This window comes from Symphalangus syndactylus, chromosome 6, assembly GCF_028878055.3.
Source record: "Symphalangus syndactylus isolate Jambi chromosome 6, NHGRI_mSymSyn1-v2.1_pri, whole genome shotgun sequence".
NCBI lineage: Eukaryota > Metazoa > Chordata > Mammalia > Primates > Hylobatidae > Symphalangus > Symphalangus syndactylus.
The window spans coordinates 73401704-73410628 of record NC_072428.2 but is presented as its reverse complement, the minus strand read 5'-3'; the positions used below and the strand labels follow the sequence as shown (position 1 = coordinate 73410628).

Here is an 8925-nt window from a genome sequence, read left to right as displayed (position 1 = left end):
CTCAAAAAATACGACATTCTTCTATGCAAGAAAATAGAGTTTGGAAAGCTGGCCCTGTGTTGATTGGAGAACAGTCACGTTTTCTTACAGAGGTCGATATCTCTTAGTGCCTTGGTTTTCTATTTTTCCTATCTCTGTTGTTGCAAATCAAAGCCTATTCTTCTCTAGAAAGAAAGGATATTATTCAATTGCAACCTGATTCAAACTTTGCTTGGACCTTTGTCTCTCCAGGGTAGAAGATTAAATTCTTGTGGTTTTCTTTCCTTAGGAAAATGGACTCAGACTTCTCACATGCCTTCCAGAAGGAGCTCACCTGCGTCATCTGCCTGAACTACCTGGTAGACCCTGCCACTGTCTGCTGTGGGCACAGCTTCTGTAGGCCCTGTCTCTGCCTTTCCTGGGAAGAAGCCTGAAGTCCTGCCAACTGCCCTGCATGCAGGGAACCATCACTGAACAAGGACTTCAAAACCAAAATTCTTCTGAAGAACTTAGTGACCACTGCGAGAAAAGCCAGTCTCTGGCAATTCCTGAGCTCGGAGAAACAAACATGTGGGACCACACGGAAAAAAAGAAGATGTTCTCTGACATGGACAAGAGTCTGCTCTGCTTGCTGTGCGCCACCTCTCAGGAGCACGGGGCTCACAAACACTATCCCACTGAAGAGGCAGCTGAGGAACACCAGGTAAGAGATAGTTCTGCGATCACCTGAAAGCTGGAAGGTGGCAGAGTTAAAGAGATTAGAAGGACGATGAGAATCATCATGGTGATTACTCCATTCTTTACTGAGTGCCAGGTGCTGTTCTAGGTACCAATGATGAAATTTTGAATAAAATATGCAACTCTACCTTCCTTCATGAAGCTTGGACCCAAACAGAGCGTGAACAAGTAAATGTCATTATTATTGATTCTACAGTTCAATGCTAAAGGCATTGAAAAGCCACCAAAACTACTAGCGCAAAGAAACGTATTTTGGAAATATATTCAATATTATTGGACAAACGAGTATGGGACTAGCACACTACAAAATCTGGGGGCTAGCATAGTGGGTTCTGAAGCAGGATGCTAATGCCAAGTTACAGGAAATCTTCACTTTTCAGTTCCCTAATCTGTTCTGCCTTCCGAAACCTCAAACTGAAAAATATCCATTGAGGATGAGCAGTGAAAAATTTGTTTTTCTTTCCCCTTTCTAATGTATTTATGTATTATGTCCCTTGCTTGTGTATACCACTCAGAGTGTGGAATTTATGGTGTTTCATTTTCTGTTGTTCAACCTAGTAATTCTTTTGCAGGAGAAGTTCATAAAGCAAATGAGGATTTTATGGAAAAAGATTCAAGAAAATCAGAGAAATCTAAGTGAGGAGAGAAGAACAGCCTTCCTCTGGAGGGTAAGTATGACACCAGGAGTCCTCACGACCAGCTTGAGACAGGCATGCTGAGAGCATTTATATTAGCAACTTGAGTTGAAATTTTCATATACCAGATTTTGTCATGTGTTTATTCGTAGGCTGGAAAACAACCAGACTGTTCAATATAACAATTGTGCAGGTTTTCTGTAAATGCTTTTCAGATAAATAAAAATAGATATAAATTCTGAAGGACAAGTAGATGCTTAAAATTTGTAAGTATTTCAGGCAGAGATTTCTGTATAAACGAATTATGTAATATTGATTAAATAGTATATAATTGAGGAATAAAGGCATTTAATGGTGAATATGATGTTGTCCAGGGGTAAAAAAGCAGGTGGGATCAGTAATTTAAGAAATGTGCCTGTGCTGGTGAAATCTGACATCAAAGGACCCAGATGATGCCAGCTCAAGTAGGAGAAAATGTAACACGATGAAAAGCTGAGGAGAAGGGACAACAAATGACCGGGGGAGTGAGAGAATAAATATGTCAATATTGAGAGGAGAAACACAATGGAATGGAGATTCATGTTCTCAGAATGGCAGGGCAATTCAGAGCCTGTGGCTTTTGAAGGAAGAAAGATGGGAGACAGAAAATAAGTAGTCGGTTTGAGAGATGGGGGTTAAATTTTTTACTAAGATCCTTTCCGTATGATGGCTTCTGATCCTGATTATAATATACTAACAGCATCTCTACTTAGAGTGATTGTTTGCACTGTGAAGTACAAATGTTTGAGACTACAAACTAATTGAATAACAAAGATTATATATATTATTGATGACAATTTAACAATCAATCATAAATTTTAGTTGTTTTCTAATGGTATTTCAGATTTAAGAGGACATATATTTAAACATTTAAATCTAAAGGGCTTTTTCGCGGGTGTTCGAGAATTAATGAATTACATAAATTTTGAAGGAAGGTCTTGCTTAACTCATCATCCTGTTTGTAAAGGGTGGAAAATAAAAGAAGGAATGAGGAGGATGAATTTGTGTGTTCTGTGAGGTGGAAGTAGACCTAAGCATTTAGCCTACAAAGCCATGTCCCTACAGAGCGATGTGGTTTTTTGGGCACAGATGATCAGGAATAAGTATAGGAAGCTGCAACCAGTTCTCCATAAAGGAGAAAAGCAACATTTAGAGAGACTGAACGAGGAATACCAAGAGATTTTTCAGCAACTGCAGAGAAGCTGGATCAACATGGATCAAGAGTAAACACTTGAAAGAAATGTATCAGGAACTAATGGAAATGTGTCATAAACCAGATGTGGAACTGCTCCAGGTAAGGACTGAAAGAAAGCTTTATGGAATTGTGCAACTAGATTTCCATAGAACGTTTTCTACCACAAGCTTCCTCCTCCAGCACATTTCATTCAAACTCTGGAAGAAAAAAATTCATGTGAAAATTCTATTTTTGTTTCCATAGGATAATACAAAGAAATTAGGGAAAAACTAACATTTCCTTCTTCCTCCTTTTGGGAAGTCGTAGGTTTGAAATGCTCTTGATTTGAGCCACATTACCCTTCCGGGGACTAGCCCTCAAAAAGACCACATTGTAGACAGCTGCAGCAATGCGCAGTCACTACTCACACCTTTCTCTCTCACTCTAATTTAGGGTCCTGAATCTATCAGAAATAGATTATGTCAATAGGTCTTACCGGTATAATAAGTGTTAGAGATGAGAATACATTTTAAAACTGTTGCAGTGATAGTATGTGGTAATTCTAAAGTTTTCAAAACCTCAAGAGCAGATCCTCAGAATAGCAACTTGTTTGTTTGTTTGTTTGTTTGAGACAGAGTCTTCTGTCATCCAGGCTGAAGTCCAGTGGCCCAATCTCAGCTCACTGCAAGTTCTGCCTCCCTGGTTCAAGCAATTCTCCTACCTCAGCCTCCCTAGTATCTGGGAATAAAGGTACGCACCACTGCACACAGCTAATTTTTTTGTATTTTTAGTAGAGATTTGTTTTTGCCATGTTGTCCGAGCTAGTCTGGAACTCCTGACCTCATCTGATCTATCCACCTTGGCCTCCCAAAGTGCTAGGATTACAGGTGTGAGCCACCTCACCCAACAGGAATAACAACTTTCTAAAGAAGTCATTTTTTTTTCTGTCTCTCTCTACAGGATTTGGGAGACATGGTGGCAAGGTATGTTATTGGCCATCAGTGCAAGCTGGAGCACAAGGCATGGTATGAAAAACATCAAGCTGTTTCCAACAAAGTGAAAACATAATTTACTAACACCACAATGTGTCAGTGTGATTGTGTGGGTGTGTGTGTGTACTCATGTGTTTGTGTTGTGTGTTGAATGTTACCTATGTCTTTTATCAGACATTAACCTTTTCTTACTTTTCCAAGTAACTCAGGCGGTTATGTTTTGAAGAGTTCAATGCAGAAGTTGCTAGAATACGATTGCCTCTTTTTAGGATTCAGAGTCATAATTAGAGATCAGCTATTTGGTGGCAGATAGGGAGAGAGGCATTTATCTTTCAGTGGCAGTAGGTTAGATATGGAGTGAAGAGTTAGAAAGATACCCTAAGAGCCAGAAACCCATCCTAGGATTGTGGAGGTACATTACAATATCAGAAGTGGGTTTGAATGAAGCATTTTCTGTTGGAATCTGTTTCTTAAACACAGACATCAGAAACCTAACCAACTCAACCTACTTCCTTGCAGGAGTGAGTCCGTGCTGCTGCACATGCCGCAGCCTGTGAATCCAGAGCTCACTACAGGGCCCATCACTGGGCTGGCGGATAGGTTCAACCGCTTTCTAGGTGAGTGTCACCCTCTTGGTGGGATCCACATGCAATGCCTTCAATTCTGGTTTTCTATGGGCAGCTTTCTCAGTGTAATGATCTTTCATCTAGAAGAAAATGGCCTGTGAATAGGTATTTATATTTATAGTTTCATTGTCATCAAACAGACAAAACTAAATAAAAGATGGTGGAACCAGCCATATAACAAATTTCTTAGGAAAGTAAAACATGCAGAAGGGCCCTTTAGGATGTAGAACCATTCATGTGTGGTTCAACCGTGATACAATTTCCTGTATGCAATTATTACAGGAAGTATACAGACCTGAATTAATTCAGGACATTTCAATTTCAAATTCAGTGCAGGTAATGACTGATTTGAGTGACAGTGTTTTTTTAAATACATTTCAGGTGAAGTTTCATAGCATTTATAATTTTAATCGTGTGCAATTTAATCAACTAAAGCATACACGGGTAACTTATATAACAATGCAAAAACTGAGAATCTGTGAACGATAGGAACGTGATTTGTTGGTTGATGAGGCCTTAGATAGAACTCCAGGATAGATCATGATAAACCCAGCAGGTAAAAGATGTCTGTGCCTGAATCTGGAATGAAAGTCAGATAATTCTTGCAAGGAAGCTGCACTTTTCAGAAGGCAGAGTCAGATTTTCTCTTTAAGTATGAATTGACTAGTTTAAGTGGCAGATTATAATATTTCCGGCAAAGTGATAACTTTCTTATTTGGGTTTAAGGATGGCTTCCCACCTCATCTCCTGTCCCAAGCCTCCTGCTCTGCCCTGACAGAGAAGAGACAATGAATGTTAATTTTATTGCTATGGACTTGGCTTCAGTGCAAGAGCTTCCAGTTTTTCAGTTGTTATGAATGGTCGCTAACTAGACATAGACATGACCTTCCTCCCCTTTATACTTTTGGAGTTTATAGAAATTGCGATCATTGAAGTTTAGGCGTTTACTTGTGCAGATATCCTAACACTCTTTGATTCCAACATTTTTCCAGACAGAAGTTTCTTTCTAATCTTGACCTGTGTTTTCTAGTGAGAATCTCTTTCTTATCTGAACATAAGAATTTATAAACTGCTTTTCACTGGAACATTCTCTTTTTTCCACCGTGGAAAATTCCTTCACTTGGGAAGTAACCAATTACAATATCAGGCTGTTTGAGGATGTGAGAAGTTTGAGGTTTAGACCTGAATCTTTGCATTCTGACAGATCTGGCTATTTTGCTGCATGGGGAGCCTGGGTATTCTCCTCTGGCAAACACTACTGGGAGCTGGATGTGGACAACTCTTGGGACTAGGCTCTGGGAGTCTGTAAGGACTCCTCGATAAGGAAGAATAGCACAATGGTTAAATCTAAGGACGTATTTCTTCTTTTATGTGCCTGCTGTCCTGACCTATATTTCCAGGGATAACCTGGCATACGTAGACACTATGTAAAGCTCACATCCATTAGAAGTTTATAACACTATGTTTTCATGTGACTGTTTTCTTATTCCTGCAGTGCATATTTCCTGGGATAATAAAATAACCACTTGGTACATTCCCGTTGTTTGAATTTCTGAGACAGCTACTCTTTGGTTCTGATCATCTCAACATTGCCCCAACTCCAACAAAATCTAAGTGTTTTCCTGATGGCGAGCCCTGCCATTCACCCTTGGAAGATATTACTGAGAGGTGGATGTTGGGCAGTGTTGGCACTGGGCTGTTGGATTTTGCAATGATTCTTGCCCAATGAGAAATGACATGCTGGTTAACTTCAAGAAAATTTTTCTACTTTTTTGTGTCAAGAAGGCTACCGGTGTCATCTCAAGACCTCTTCCCCACTATTATTTCAGTATCCAGAAAGACATCTAGGCCAGATTGGGGTGTTTCTAGATGATGAATGTGGCATAGTAAGCTTTGTTAATGTGGCCAAGAGTTTTCTCATCTGTAGCCTCTCTGGTTCTTTCCCTTACCCTCTTACAACTGTGCTTTGCTTTGCTTTGCTTTGCTTTCTTGGATTTGCACTCAAAGAATCAGAGATAGGTCAGTAACATGACTAAAGGTATCAGAAACACCAACTTCTGAGAATGCTAACCTACTGAATACTTGACATTCTTTATCTTTGTCTATGAAACTTTGTACCATTTTTAAAAGTGTGGAGGTATACATTTGTTTTGATTTTCATTAAACTACTCTCTCTTAGAATACTGCGCATGTCTTTTCTTTTATGCTGTATCTTTTCTTTCCCTTGATTTCCAAGCCAGCCCAGGTAAATGAATACCCGAGTGTGTTTATCCAAACTGATGGGTTAATGCAAGAGCACAGGTTTCTTCCCCCTGAACTGGAATTTTCTTTTCTCTGTTCCACATCTGCAAGTCCCATTTCATCAAGTGTAAGTTCCAACATTTCTTCAGGGAATTCTTTCTTTAGCTCCTGGACTAGATTAGGCTATTTGTTTTAAAGACTCAGAAAACCTTACACTTTTCTTTGTAAAACTCACAGTGTAATAGTAGGCATCTTTTCTGCTTCTCAGGTTACAAGAAAAGGATTGTGTTTGTACTACACACAGGTATATTCCAAGAAAGTACACAATGCTTAAAATACAACTAACATTCATTAATTGTCAGTTTGAATAAAAGAATAAATGCACAAAATAATTGATAAAAACATATGATACAACTGTTTAAAAGGCTACCAAATTTACCCCTGTATTCCTTTTGATTTTGACTACTGAATATAACCAAAATCAACAGGGATACTGAGAAATATTATTTAATAAAGTTATAAATTGGACTGCTTATCCAATTGATAGGCTCAGTCAATTTTATTTAGCTCAGGAACAAACTATTGATGGACACAGATCTTAAGAGAGTGACAATGATACAGATAAAAAGGCTGAAAACCTGTAAGATTTTAGTAATTTCATGGATGGCATCCTACAGACAGTTACCTGGGAACATGTCATTACCAGAATAGAAAGTAAGACCCACTTTTTGCTTCAGAAAATACAGAATACTCAGAAGCCTCATTACATTTTAAGAAAACTGCACATTTATTTAGGTGTTTGAAGTTTTTAAAATACATGTACAGTAAAATATCCTTATTATCAGAAATACCTATATTTTTATTGTGTTAATTTTGTATGAAGACTTTCCTAAAGTATCGACTGGAAATTGGATCCAGGACTCCCCACAGATACCAAAATCCTTAGATGCTAATAATCCTCAGATGTCCTTACAAAAGATGAGGAAGTATTTTCATGTAGCCTAAGCACATCCTCTAATGTACTTTAACAATCTTTAGATTACTTAAAATACTTAATGCAATGTAAATGCTATGTAAGTAGTTGTTACACTGTATTATTTAGGGAATAATGACGAGCAAAAAAAGTCTGCACATGTTCAGTGAAAAGGTAATCATTCCATTTCTTTCCTGAAATTTTTTAATCCATGATGAGTTGAATCCATGGGTGCCGAACCCATTCATAGGGAGGTCCAACTGTATATCAAATATCATATTTCATGGTGTATTTTCTAGCATTTAATCTAATTACTGGCAATATGGCACACAACAAACATATCAAAGGTTTCTGATATGTGTTTTTTGAATTTATTTAAAGCAATCTAGGAATGCCTACTTTAATGAGGATTGCTGAGAACAAAGTCTAAAAAAGGCCAACTCCATTTATAAAGAGTAACTCTGATCCAAAAGTTTAATGACAGATGGGTTACGTAATGGGTTATTTCAAGGATAGGAGTAATGCAAACATACAATTCTGTAGTCATTTATGTTTTAATAGCATTATACTGTTTTAACCATCCTCATCTTGTATATAATCTCATTGTATATTAGAATATTACTATTAGAGCAATAAAGAAGAATGATTAAATACGGTCAGCTTTTTGCTTTTGTTTTGTTTTGTTTTGTTTTTGACACAGGCTCTCACTCTGTCGCCCAGGTTGGAGTGTACTGGTGAGATCACGGCTCGCTGCAGCCTCGACTTCCCCAGATCAAGCAATCCTCCGACCTCAGCCTCCCAAATAGCTGGACTATAGGCTGAACTGTCATGCCTGAGTAATTTTGTTCTTGCTGTTGCTAGAGAGAGAGGGTCTCACCTGGTTGCCCAGGCTTCTCTCAAGCTCCTGGCTCAAGTCATCCTCCCACTTCAGCCTCTAACAGTGCTGGGACTATAGGCATAAGCCACGAGGCGAGGCCTAAATACAGCCAATTCAACTGAAATTTAAATTATTTGTGTTTCTCTCTCTTTCATTATAAGAATAATCTGTGTCTTAAAATGTGTTCTTGAACATGAATTACTTTATGATTGCCCCTTCATAAGAATAGTTCTTAATGTTTAAGAATAATTCACAAAAATATGAAAATTCCTTCATAAACAATGACTTGAATTAATAGAAGGAATACTAGGTACAGGCAGTGGATAATCAAATTTTAAGTGAATTTTCTTATTCTGTCCTACAATTGTAAGAGAAAGTGATCCTCCCACCTCAGTCTCTCAAAGTACTGGGAATTATAGGCGTGAGCCACCATGCCTGGCATAAATATGGCCAATAATTTAAACTTCAGTTGAATTGGCTGTTCTTATAAGTTTATGAGAGAAATATGTTTCTCTTGTAGTTGTGAGGACTGGATGAGATAATGCACATACAACCTCCACTGATAGGGTAGAATCTCCACCCCGAACAGCAGGTCTAGCGTTGCTATGCCCAAGTTTCCCACTGGCTGTATCTTCCATCCCTCAAGGGATA

At 38.4% G+C, this 8925-nt stretch overlaps 1 pseudogene; it reads left to right on the top strand.

Moving 5' to 3' along the window:
• The first annotated feature begins 272 nt into the window (after positions 1-272).
• LOC129485343 (tripartite motif-containing protein 43-like) lies at positions 273-7429 on the top strand (annotated as a pseudogene).
• Positions 7430-8925: the final 1496 nt, after the last annotated feature.